The sequence below is a fragment of the Schistocerca americana genome, chromosome X (assembly GCF_021461395.2).
Source record: "Schistocerca americana isolate TAMUIC-IGC-003095 chromosome X, iqSchAmer2.1, whole genome shotgun sequence".
NCBI classification, from domain to species: domain Eukaryota; kingdom Metazoa; phylum Arthropoda; class Insecta; order Orthoptera; family Acrididae; genus Schistocerca; species Schistocerca americana.
The window spans coordinates 731,131,303-731,144,778 of record NC_060130.1 but is presented as its reverse complement, the minus strand read 5'-3'; positions in this window follow the sequence as shown (position 1 = coordinate 731,144,778).

The following is a 13,476-nucleotide window of genomic DNA, read 5'->3' as shown; positions in this document are numbered from 1 at the left end:
GGTAGGACCGATAGAAGACAAAGAGAAGATCCAACGAAGAGCGGCGCGTTTCGTCACGGGCTCATTTAGTCCTCGCGAGAGTGTTACGTGAATGTTCATAAAACTTCACTGGCAGACGTTACAAGAGAGGTGTTGTGAATGATAGAGAGGTTTTCTTTTAAAATTTCGAGAGAGTGCTTTCCAGGAAGAATCGGACAGCTATTATTTCCAGCCGCATACACCTCGTTATAAAGCCACGATGAAAAAATTTGAGAAATTATAGCCAATACAGTGGCTTACCGACAATCATTCTACCTGCGCGCCATTCGCGAGTGGAACAGACAAGGGGGGATAAGTTACTAACACCGGAAGCACGTCCCGCCACACATCGTCAGGTGTGTTGTGGGGTATTGATGTAGATGTAGATGTGAGATTTGCTATGAAACGTACCATGCCATTTCTGATTCGCGATCTTCTCACTACGTATTGCCCCCGATGCTGGGGCCAAATAACTACAAGGAACAAGAATTCTGCATTGGAGTTATGCGTAGACAGAAATGACGTCTTACATCCACCCAAAAAACTATTGTGCTAACTCCAATAGTCGACAGTAGGTCAGATTTTATCATTAGACACAGCCCAACACTCGTGCCGAAGCTTTAGAGTTAAATTTTGTTCCTCAGATCTGTAGGGAAATCATGAAACCTTATTATAACATTATGACTAAAGTGTTGCAAAATACGAATGTACGAAACACACCGTAAGTCTGAACAAAGCGACCTCGAGACGTGAAAATTGTCGAAAAAGGAAGAAAGAGAGAGGAAGAAATCTAATAGACGGGAATACAATCTCGCTGCGAGAAGGGTTATCATTCAATTATTGGACCGCTACCGCTGTGTGAGATTAGATGCCTTCTTCCAACTTCTCCTTCAAGACCGCAATGCTATACAAGGCGGTCAGAAACAGTCCAAAAAGATTGCAAGGGTTTTGCAGCTACGTTGTGCTCAGAAATAATTGTTGAGAATAAATTCGATGCTTTGTGCCGGCTCTGAGTTAATACTCAAGTTAGCCGAATAGGCCGCTGCGTGCTCACATTCAAGTGGTCCAACATATACTATTAGTATCAGTTATTCTCATAGCGTAGATGATAGCGCACGAGACTGCCCAGGTTTTGGCTATGGTTCGATCCTTACTGCCGTCCCATGTCCGATTTTTGTATCGCTCTCTTGTTCGGTTTTAGGAAACCAAACAAAGTACACGTTTGTAGACACCGTCACTGACGGGCCACTTGAATTTGCGCAGCAACGTCCTGATTGGCTAACTTCAATTCTAATTAACTCAGAAACGGCACAACGTGTCTAATTTTTTTCTTAACAGTTATTTCTCAGTACTATATATTCTGTAAAACGCTTACAAGCGTCTAAGACTGTTTCTGACATTCCTGGGTAACCAAAGGAGTGCCACCTGTGTTTAGCGCTGTCATTGGCCATTGATATGTAAACAAAGTTTCATTGGTGCGAATTTTCTTTTCGCTTGTCTGACTCCTCTCACATGCAGTAATTCCAATGAATCGGACCAGCCGGCCGGAGTGGCCGTGCGGTTCTAGGCGCTACAGTCTGGAGCCGAGCGACCGCTACGGTAGCAGGTTCGAATCCTGCCTCGGGCATGGATGTGTGTGATGTCCTTCGGTTAGTTAAGTTTAATTAGTTCTAAGTTCTAGGGGACTGATGACCTCAGAAGTTAAGTCGCATAGTGCTCAGAGCCATTTGAGCCTTATATATATATTCGGACCATGGGAACGCTCGTCTTATTGGCAGCATACATTAATTACCTTTACAATTCGATCTAAAACCTTACAAGCACAGTAGCATCGCAGAAGGGAGGCGAATCATATGATTTAATTGTTAATTTAACACTGTTAAAATTCAAGAAAATTGCGAGATAAAATTTTCACAAATGTAATTTTACAGTTTGTTCATGCACGAAAAAGCCTGCAGTGTAACAGCCCAGGCAAAGAGGATAGAAAGAGGTCGAATATGGAAAATAATTCGAGTAGGCGTAAATGTTTGTACAGTGGTAGGATGGAGTGCCATGAACAGCATACTAAAATTCCTGAACGATGGATGGTGAGTGTGGGAGTGGGGGTTCGTTTGAATGTCAGTTGTACGTTTTTCTGGAATAACTCGAAAACTGCGTTCTCTATCGAAAATGTATCCTAGTAAAAAATTATGGTACATTAAATTCTCGCCGGCCGGAGTGGCCGAGCGGTTCTAGACGCTTCAGTCTGGAACCGAGCGACCGCTACGGTCGCAGGTTCGAATCCTGCCACGGGCATGGATGTGTGTGATGTCCTTAGGTTCGTTAGGTTTAATTAGTTCTAAGTTCTAGGGGACTGATGACCTCAGATGTTAAGTCCCATAGTGCTCAGAGCCATTTGAATTTTTTGATTAAATTTCCTACAACAAACGTCCGGTTAATTTTTTTCTCTAGGACTAACAGTTTGCGCGAAGAAATCTAAAGAATATTGAAAGGTTTGTATAGGCAAATCTGAGACACTTTCCCGACTTGACAGTCCAAAAGTATTCGGTATCAAATTGTTTGCCTCGACTTCCACTACAGAACTGTGGTACGCTGTAAATAATTATCGTTTTTCACCCTGTATAAGTAGCCATATTGCAGTTGCTGGACAGACACTTCTTCTTCTTTCATACTGTATAAGAGGCATTCAAACGAAAAGAAGACAGATGGAAAAAAGTAAGTAAAGTATTTATTATTCAAAAGAAATCACCGTAGCTGTTGACACATTTCTCCTACTGTGAGACAAGGCGCTCAATGCCTTTATGTGGAAATTTTTGCGGCTGCCTACGGAATCATGGTTGTACCCAAACGTGCACCTCTTCGTCTGAAGCAAATCGGCCGCCACGAATGTCTTTCTCCAGAGCTGCAAAATACGAAAATCGCTTGGGGAGTCCTGGTAGGATCAGCCCCTTGACGCAAAATTCCTCTCGTAGCCTTCGCTAGAGGTTCGCGGCGGCACTTTGGAATGGTAATAGGAGGCAAACGCCGGGGTGTGGACTATTGCCGCAGCTGTGCCGAGGAATGCGAAGGCTTGGGGCGCGGGGACAGGAAGTGCGTAGGGGGTGAGTGTGAGAGAGCCATCTGCCCGCCCTGGCCTGTGTCTCAACAGAGCCGGCTGTGTGGCACAACGCCTCCCCCCCTCAATGGACTCCTTCTGCAACGGACTGGCGACTCTGACATTACAACAGACTCATCTGGTTTCCGTTGTACTCAGCGCTCTAAAGACTGGTTTGAGGCAGCTCTCCAAGTCAGAAATTCTTCTACGCGGTAATGTCGGGAATACCTGAAGGAGGTTTACTATTTACTGTAAATACATATGCTGTATCAGGTATCGACGGAAGTCCAGCGAGGCTGTTCGCAAATGGTGCTATTGTCCATAGCACGTCTGCAACGTTAGGAGGCTGATTAAAAGTGTGGGGACACCTGCAGATGATGCACGATTGCTGTAGAGACTCGCAGTGATCCTTAAAGTAAATAAATGTAACCCATTGCGCGTAAATAGGCGGAGAGATCCATTACTGTTCGATTACACTATTTGCGGTTAATTACAAAATTGTTAACAGAAAATTACCCAGCAGTAGGAGCCACCTAAAGTGAAAGGTTCACGTAAAACTAATGTAAGGAAAGCGGTTAGGAGATAGATTCGTTGGAAGAATCATATGAAACAGTAATTCATTCACAAAATAAGTGACGATGCTGGTGTTTGGTTTTGTGGGGCGCTCTACTGCGCGATCATCAGCGCCGAACAAAGTCCCAATTTTTTTAACAGTCCATTTTTTTTGCACAACCAATCTACCCACTGCCGCGAATGACAGTTATGATGAAGACAACACAACACCCAGTCTCCGGGCAGAGAAAATCCCCAACCTGGCCAGGAATCGAACCCGGGACCCCGTGATCCAAAGGCAGCAACGCTAGCCACTAGACCACGAGCTGCGGACACACAAGATAAGAAGCCTTCAAAAGGCGAGTTCGCCTGATTCCTGTTTATTGCTCATTAATATACGACAGCCGGCCGCGGTGGCCGAGCAGTTCTAGGCGCTTCAGTCCGGAACCGCGCGACTGCTACGGTCGCAGGTTCGAATCCTGCCTCGGGCATGGATGTGTGTGATGTCCTTAGGTTAGTTAGGTTTAAGCAGTTCTAAGTTCTAGGGGACTGATGACCTCAGATGTTAAGTCCCATAGTGCCCAAAGCCATTTGAACCATTTTTGAATTGACTAATAGAAGGCATCACGGAAAGGTTTATTGCTGAAATTCCAAGAGAGTGCCTTCCAAAAAGAGTGGGGCAACAAGTTACTGCCCACATCCCCCCCCCCCCTCTCAGTGTCCTACCATATATGTCTCACGAAATGATCACGATCAGAAACTCGGAGAAATTATAGCTCATATTGAGGTCTACCAACAATCGCTCTTCAAATGGTTCAAATGGCTCTGAGCACTATGGGACTTAACATCCGAGGTCATCAGTCCCCCAGAACTTAGAACTACTTAAACATAACTAACCTATGGACATCACACACATCCATGCCCGAGGCAGGATTCGAACCTGCGACCGTAGCGGTCGCGGGGTTCCGGACTCAAGCGCCTAGAACAGCTTTTCCACAGCGGCCGGCCTAATCGTTCTTCCCTCGGATTATTCGCATGTGAAACGGGGATGAGGGGAAATCATATCGGTGCTCCTAGAAGCACTCTCTGTCAGACACCAGAAGGATACTTGCGGAATGTAGATGTGGGTGAAGTCTTTTCTTATCTTAACGGGATGAAAACGAAACATGCAGAGGTACCTTCGGTAGTTCGCCAATGGACTGTTGTTGTGGTTTTCTGCCGGAAGACTGGTTTGATGCAGTTTTCCGTAATAGTGTATCCTGTACAAGCCTCTTCATTCCTGCATAATTAACGCATTCTTCATCCTTTTTAACCTGCTGGCTGATTCGGGTACTGGTCTCTATAATTTTTACTCCCAAAACTTAGTTCCATTACCAAACCAAGAGTTCGTTGATGGCTGTCGATGTTTCCTACCTACAGGTCTTCTTTTTAACAAGTTGATTCATTCTCCCCTCATCTGTTTTACGATGTACCCATCTAATCTTCAGCATTCCTGTTGTCTGAATTGTCTTTCGTCATATTTCACTTCCATACATGGATACACTCCTGAGAAAACTTCCTAACATTGAACTTAAAATTTAAATTCATCTTTCTCAAAAATGCTTGTCTTGCTCTTACCAGTCTATATCCCCTTGCATCGGTAATTATCAGTTATTTTGTCGCCCAAATAACAAAACTGGTCTACTGCTTTCAGTGTCTCACTTCCTAACCTAATTCCCTCAGCATTGCCTGATAAATTTCTACAACATTCAATTACCCTTCTTTTACTTTTATTGATGTTCATCTTATAATCTCTTTTCAAGGCACTATCCATTTCGTTCATCTTCTCTTCCATGTCCTTAGCCGTCTCTGATAGAATTGCGAAGTCACCCGCAAAACCGCAATGTTTTTGTTTCTTCTCCCAGAACTTTAGTTCCCTTTATATATTTCCCTTTGGTTTCCTACACACAGCCGTTAATCTGTACAGTGGAAGGACATCAGTAAGATTCGCTGGTGATACGGCTGTCCTCTGAGAAATTGATGAAGAATTGCAGTACCTGTTGAAGGGAATGAGGATCTACTGAGTGCAGAATATGATTTGAGAGTAAATTAAAGGAAGATGACAGTGTTCCAAATGGATATCCTGCCGTAGTTACTGGCAGACATGCCTTTTAATATAAGGCAATCCATGTGGTACCAACATGACGGATGTGCCACCCATTCCGCACAAATAATTACATACCTTCTTCACGGAGTATTTGGGGATCGATGGATCCGTCGTTTGGAAAACATAAAATGGTCTCCACGATTATCAGATTTAACCTATAGATTTAAATCCATCGGGAAAATTAAAAGAGGAGGTCTACGAGGAAACACCGGCGACTCTCGGGCTCACGATGGCGTGAAAAGCTATATATTAAAGGCATGTGTTGCGATAAGCACTCCGTCTTCAGGCCACGAGTGGTCTACCGGAACCATCCGACCGCCGTGTCATCCTCGATGGAGGATGCGGATAGGAGGGGCGTGGGATAAGCACACCTCTCTCCCGGTCGTAAGATGGTATTCTTGGCCGAAGCCGCTACTATTCGGTGAGTAGCTCCTCAATTGGCATCACGAGGCTGAGTGCACCCCGAAAAATGGCAACAGCGCATGGCAGCTTGGATGGTCACCCATCCAAGTGCCGACCCCGCCCGACAGCTCTTAACTTCCGTAATCTCACGGGAACCGGTGTAGCCACTGCGGCAAGGCCGTAGCCCATGTGCTGCGATAAGACGACATGAAATTCAAAATGCAAAACTGTGTGTCCAGGAGAGCTTTACTGCGAGGCACAGACCGTACCGTTGTTACTTGTTTGCTTACTTTTACTGCAGAAGGACAGACCTCTTCTCCTGACAGCGGGACAGCGTTTGCGGTACCCTTTGTTTAAGTTCCGCACATCATATGTCACTCCTGTCCTCTTGTAGGACTCTTTCCAATGCCGCAGAAACAAGTACAATGGCTGCTTCCTTTTTCAAACCTCCGATCGGTCGCGGGATGGAAACCACAGTAAAAACGAAAAATGTTTTATTTCCGACATTCAGGTACACTTTCTAGTTACTTCTCTATATTGTCGCCCCTCCGGCTTAGTTAGTTGTCGTAGCGTGGTACCAACTTTCCAACACCCTTGTCGTAGAATGTAGCCGCCTGCGATTTCCCGTAATTCCTGACGTTAGTATGCAGCATGTTGTCCGTGGCAAAACTCTGTCATCGTAGGTAGCGGTTCATGCGAGTGAGGAGATGAAAATCAGGTGGAGCCATGCCGTGATGAAACGCTTACCATCAAAAACGCTGCAGGAATGCCTCCTTTGCACCTGCAGTGTGCGGCCTAGAACTGCCCCGAAGCAGTAAGCGCGTGACAGCTACATGACGCGATAGACGGGCACACTGCGCAGCACATCTGCGCAAAGGTTCGCCGGATTTTCACTGTGGTCTTAATTTTGCTACCGACCGGAGGCTGAAAAAATATTACCCTCGTACATTCCTCTATCGAAAAAAAAAATCTGTGTCATACTTCCACGACTATGAAAATTAAAAGTTTCCTGCGTATGTCAGAAAAAATCGCTACACTGCCCGCTTAAGTTAGCGAAAACCGCAGGTCGATATACACTGACGAGGCAAAACAAAACAATGTGACCACCTGCTTCATAGCGTGTTGGTCCGCCTTTGGATCGCAACACAGCAGCATCGCATGGATTCGATAAGTCCTTGGTAGGTATCCGGACGACGGTGGGTACCGGATGGTACCGGATGTCTACGCAGAGGTCACGCAATGCCCGTAAATTACGGGCCGGTGGTTTATTAGCGCGGAGCTGGTGCCCGATAGCGGCCCAGATGTGTTCCCTCAGGCACAGATCAGGTCAATTTGGTGGTCAAGACATCAACTTCAGTACACTGTCACGCATCTCAGACCACTGTATCACTGGCCTTGTGACACGTAGAGTTATCTTTTTACACTGTAGAAAGATATCGGGGAAGATATCAAGTACGAACAGATGCAGACGGCTTGCAATAATATTCAAATGGTTCAAATGGCTCTGAGCACTATGGGACTTAACTTCAGAGGTCATCAGTCCCCTAGAACTTAGAACTGCTTAAACCTAATTAACCTAAGACAGCACACACATCCATGCCCGAGGAAGGATTCGAACATGCGACCGTAGCGGTCGCGCGGTTCCAGACTGTAGCGTCTAGAATCACTCGACCACTCTGGTCGGCGCAATAATATTCACGTAGTCCACAGCTATCATGGTGCCTTTGATTATCATCACAGGTTCCACTTATAACGAGTTGAATATCCCCCACAGCATAGTAGTCCCCCACCGGCGTCCGTCCGTGCGTGTTTCGAGCATTCGTTCGTCTAGATGACGGCGTATCCGGACCCGAAAATTGACTTGGTCTAACAAGAAACGGTACTCATCCGCCCAGGCGGCACGTTTCCCTTGATCCACGGTCTGGTCTTGAAGAACCTAAGCTCTCTGCATTCGTAAATGATGGTGTCGTTGGGTCAGCATGGGAACACTTAGGGACTGTTTGCTGCGGAGCCGTATGTTGAACTATGTGCTCTACAGCACATCTACCTGCACCAGTACCGTAATCAGTCTTTAGACCTGCCACCGACCGCCAGCTGTCATGCTTTGCAGGGTGGATAAGAGTTCGACCACCGCTTTCTCTGATGAAGTGTTCAACATCTTGTCGACTACCCGTGGTTTCACCGCCCTTCAGTCACTTTCCTTTCATAGATGCTCATGTCAGTAGCAAGCGAATAGCTTCGCCGTTTCCGAGAAACTAGTTTCCAAGCACCAGGCCATGACAATGTGCCCTCGGTCAAATTCTCTTATGACACTGGATTTCCCAGTTTGCGGCCCGTGTCATCACTAGAATGATTCCTCATTCGTCCCTGTTCTGCTCATACAACTTGATTCCGTGATTATGTTACAAATTTTCGGGGATGGTCGAGAATATTAAATGTATCAGCTTGAGGTACGTGACCCTTGTCCGAAAACGACCGAGTCGAAAGTTAAAAGTAAAAATCATTCCTCACCACTGATAATGGAATACATGTACCAGTACCTTTCCTGCTAACATTGTATGGTAGGCAACGTTCATAGATGGTAGTATAGACCAAAACAAAAAAGGCATAGGCCAGGAAACTGGGCTCTAAAATGCATATCTTAAAAGCTATGCCCATTTGTTTATCTTTGTGATTGTGAAACACATCTCGTCTATTGAACAATTACACATAGTTCTTAAGGTAAGTATTTTAGAGCCCATATTTAGTGGACTTTTTTATTTTGGTCCGTACTACCATCTCTGAAAGTTGCCTACCCTACAATGTTCGCACCAACGATACTGGCTCATATATTCCACTGTCAGAGGTATCACGACGATTTTCGCGTATAATTTTGAACTCGGTCGTGTCCAGACCAGGGTCACTTAACCTCAGATTGCTACATTTACTCTTCTCTGTCATCCCTGAAAGTTCGTAACTTCATCATGGCCTCTCCGTGTATTTTTTCCTAACCGCGTCAAGTGCCCGCAACGATACCAAGTGGTATTCAGTCTTGCGGTGCGCAGTAGTTACAATGTGGTGGCTCACCAGCATATTTACATGCTCTGGATTCATCTGGGGTAGCCTGTATTAGCTGCCTCACCCTTTATAGCATAAGTAATTCTAGACTTAGGGTGTATATGCTAGTCAAGATTGAAGAGATTGATGCAAGTGAGAGGGGGAGGGGGGGGGGCGCTTGAAACCAGTCAGGAGTCTAATGACACACTGTACACAGTATATATACAGTGTCCAGTCACATTAATGTGACCACCTGTCAAATGCCTTTTTTTGCTGCGCAGATCACTGCAAGACATGCAGGAAGAGAGTCAGTAAGGTTCTGGAAGGTACCGAGAGAGATGTGGAGCCATGCCGACCCCAGTGTCATCGAGGTGGTCCTACAGATTCTAGATTGGGTTTAAATGCGGGGATTTTGGTGGCCAGAGAAGTACGGCAAATTCGTTTTGGTGGTTTTTGTACCACGCAGGTTCACTGTGATTTGTGTGGCACGTTGCATTGTCCTGCTGGAAGATGTCATCGTGCCGACAAACTACATGTATGGGGTGGACATGGTCCCCAAGGATAGATGCATACTTGTGTTCCCTCCGTCCTCCGGCCTGGACTACCCCCCACCCCCCACCCCCGACAATTGTCGTAGGGTGTTTGCTTGTTTGCTTTCAGGAGTTTCGCGCGATACATGCCAACGGCTATCTGTCCGATCGAGCATAAAACACAATTCATCTGAAAAGGTCACATTTCGCCACACAGCGGACATCCAGTGTCGGCACTGCCGATGAAGAGCAGTCAGCATGGGTGCACGAATCTTGCGCCTGCTGTGGGGCCTACATGCAGCAACGTTAGCTCAACAGTAGTTGCGGAGATACTGTTCGTATCCCCTCGATTCATCTGGACGGTCAAAAGTCCAACAGTTGCACGTCTCTTGATCTGCACACTTCTCCGCAACTGTCGTTCATCCTTGTCATCTATGGCTCGTGGTGCACCACAGTTGCCTCGGTGACGGTTTTGGATAGCGCCACTTTGCATGTGCGTTTTACTTTAACCACGGCAGCACGCGAACGACTTACTAACTTCGCCGTTTCGGAAATGCTTCCACCCTTGGTTTGAAAACCAATGATCGTGTCTCTTTGGACGTCAGATTAATCACTCCGTTTCCGCATTACGACGATAACTGCACCGTTTTCCGCGTCCACCCTCTCTCCCTCTTCCTCCCCCCCCTTCCCCCCTGCTAGTACTGCCACTTGCCGTCTGTGAGTGGTACTTGCCCGTTGACGTCGAACGGAGCCGGTGGTCACAATAATGTGACTGGAGCATGTAAATTACCAAGTGGATGATGTTGGAAGCTCCGGGAATGTACCTACAAAAGATCGACGATCGGAGCAGGTAATAGCAGTTGACCCTGAACATAAATAAATTCATTGTATTGCTCGTATGTAGGCAAAGAGGTAAATTACTCTTGTGTAACATTATTGGCAACAAATAGCTGGATATAGCAACGGTTACAAAATACTTGTGATTAACCATCCGGGCCGGCCTGTGTGGCCGAGCGGTTCTAGGCGCTTCAGTCTGGAACCGCGCGACCGCTAGAGTCGCAGGTTCGAATCCTGCCTCGGGCATGGATGTGTGTGATGCCCTTAGGTTAGTTAGGCAAAATGGCTCTGAGCACTATGGGACTTAACTTCTCAGGTCATCAGTCCCCTAGAACTTAGAACTACTTAAACCTAACTAACCTAAGGACATCACACACATCCATGCCCCAGGCAGGATTCGAACCTGCGACAGCATCGGTCGCGCGGTTCCAGACTGCAGCGCCTAGAACAGCTCGGCCACCCCGGCCGGCGGTTAGTTAGGTGTAAGTAGTTCTAAGTTCTAGGGGACTGATGACCTCAGCTGTTAAGTCCCATCGTGCTCAGAGCCATTAACCATCCGGAGCAACCTAAAGTAGAAAACTCACAGAAAACAAGTAGCAGAAGGTTTTTCTGACTGAGATTCACTGGAAGCTTCCGAAGGAAATTTAATACAACCACGAAAGAACTAGTTTACGAAATACTCTTTGCGAATTTTTCGTGGTCTGAGACCTCTACAGGGTAAGAGTAATAGAGGATCCAGCGAAGAGCGGTGTCTTTCGCCTCGGTTTCGTTTAGTAATCATGAGAGCACGTACACTGGTGGTCGGCAGCCTTTAGCGGCAGAAGGCATTACGGATAAGTTTCCTGCTAAAATTCCGAAAGTTTGGCTTCCAACAAGAGTCGGAAGACTTATTACTTATATTCACATACAATTTGGGAAATAATCACGACGAGAAAAAAAAAAAGAAAAGCTCTCATGGAAGCCTATCGACACTCATTCTTCCCGAGTATCATTCACGAACGGTCACAAATATTAAGGCGGCTTTCAGAATATATATGAAGATGTACAGTAATTAACTACCGGACCGTACACCCATTTGAAACAGCTGACTGTATTCAAGCCCTGGTCTCTCTCTCTCTCTCTCTCTCTCTCTCTCTCTCTCTCTCTCTCTCTCTCTACTATTTAACCCTCCCCACCCTCTCCCATACACACAAACTTATAAACGCTTCCCTCCAAATTTCCATCAAATTTACTTTTGCTTGATTTGCTTGACACCTCATAATGCCTCTCATGAACCTATCCCCCTTATTTTAGTCAATCTGATCGAAAAGCTTTAGCCAGCCGGAGTGGCCGTGCGTTTCCAGGGGCTACAGTCTGGAACCGAGCGCCCGTTACGGTCGCAGGTTCGAATCTTGCCTGGGGCATGGATGTGTGTGATGTCCTTAGGTTAGTTAGGTTTAATTAGTTCTAAGTTCTAGGCGACTGATGACCTCAGAAGTTAAGTCACATAGTGCTCAGAGCCATTTGAAACATTTTTCAAAAGCTCTATTCTCTCTGGTTAGATACAGTACTTCTTCATTAGTTAAGCGATCTAATGTTCAGCATTCTTTGTAACACAACGTTTCGGCGGGGTCAGGGATTTTCCCTGCCCCGTGATGACTGGGTGTTGTGTGATGTCCTTGGGTTAGTTAGGTTTAAGTAGTTCTAAGTTCTAGGGGACTGATGACCATAGATGTTAAGTCCCATAGTGCTCAGAGCCATTTGAACCAAAACGTTTCACAAGCTTCTATTCTTTTTTTATCTGTGCTGTTTATCACCCATATTTCACTTCTCTGTAAGAATACACATCAATACTTTCAGGAAATTTAACTTTATATTACATTAAACACATTTCCTTTTTAAGAAAAGCTTTTCTTGCTCTGTTTTCCATACACGAGAGAACGTACATTGACCCTCAAATAACTGACATGTTTGAACTGTTAACGTATTTGTGAAATAATTTCAGGCAATAGTAAGTTCGACGTCAGGTATTTCTCACAGAACCATTACAACGCACCTGTCCACAAAACAAGAACCGTTGCCTGCTGGATCTGCTAACCTGGACTTACCCGAGTTTCGCTATGCAGCCCACCCATCATCCTCAGGAATATATCCCAGAAAAATTCGCCTAACTATCCGATAGTAAGCCTTTCCCTAGAGTGGATATAAATTCTGCCTTCATTACTTAGTGACAACCCTTCGCCGAAGATTAAACGCTGCGATGATAGCAAAAGAATGTCAACATGATATTAGTTGAATGGTTCACCATTTCGGAACAAACATCAATACTTAACATCAATGTGACCACTAGTGTACTGTGATTCTTCTCTTTTAAATAGTAGTGGCTAGACGTAAATTCCCTTCCCATTTCCTTCCTGGTTATTATTTTATCTCACCTCGTCTTCCCTCTATAAAGACCATGCCGTCAGCGGGACGTTAAACACTCACATTTACCTATTTCTTCTACTGAGCGGTGTACTACGTATTCTGCCGTGCACTCGGCAACACTCAGCTGCATTACAAACAGAAATACCTCTAAGCCGCGCTGTCTGTTGCGCCTTGCCACGGTTCGCGCGGCTCCCCCCATGGGAGCTTCGAGTCATCCCTCGGGCATGGGTTCAAATGGCTTTGAGCACTATGCGACTTAACTTCTGAGGTTATCAGTCACCTAGAACTTAGAGCTAATTAAACCTAACTAACCTAAGGACATCACACACATCCATGCCCGAGGCAGGATTCGAACCTGCGACCGTAGTGGTCGCTCGTCTCCAGACTGTAGCGCCTAGAACCACACGGCTACTCCGGCCGAATCGGGCATGGGTGTGTGTGTTGTCCTTAGCGTA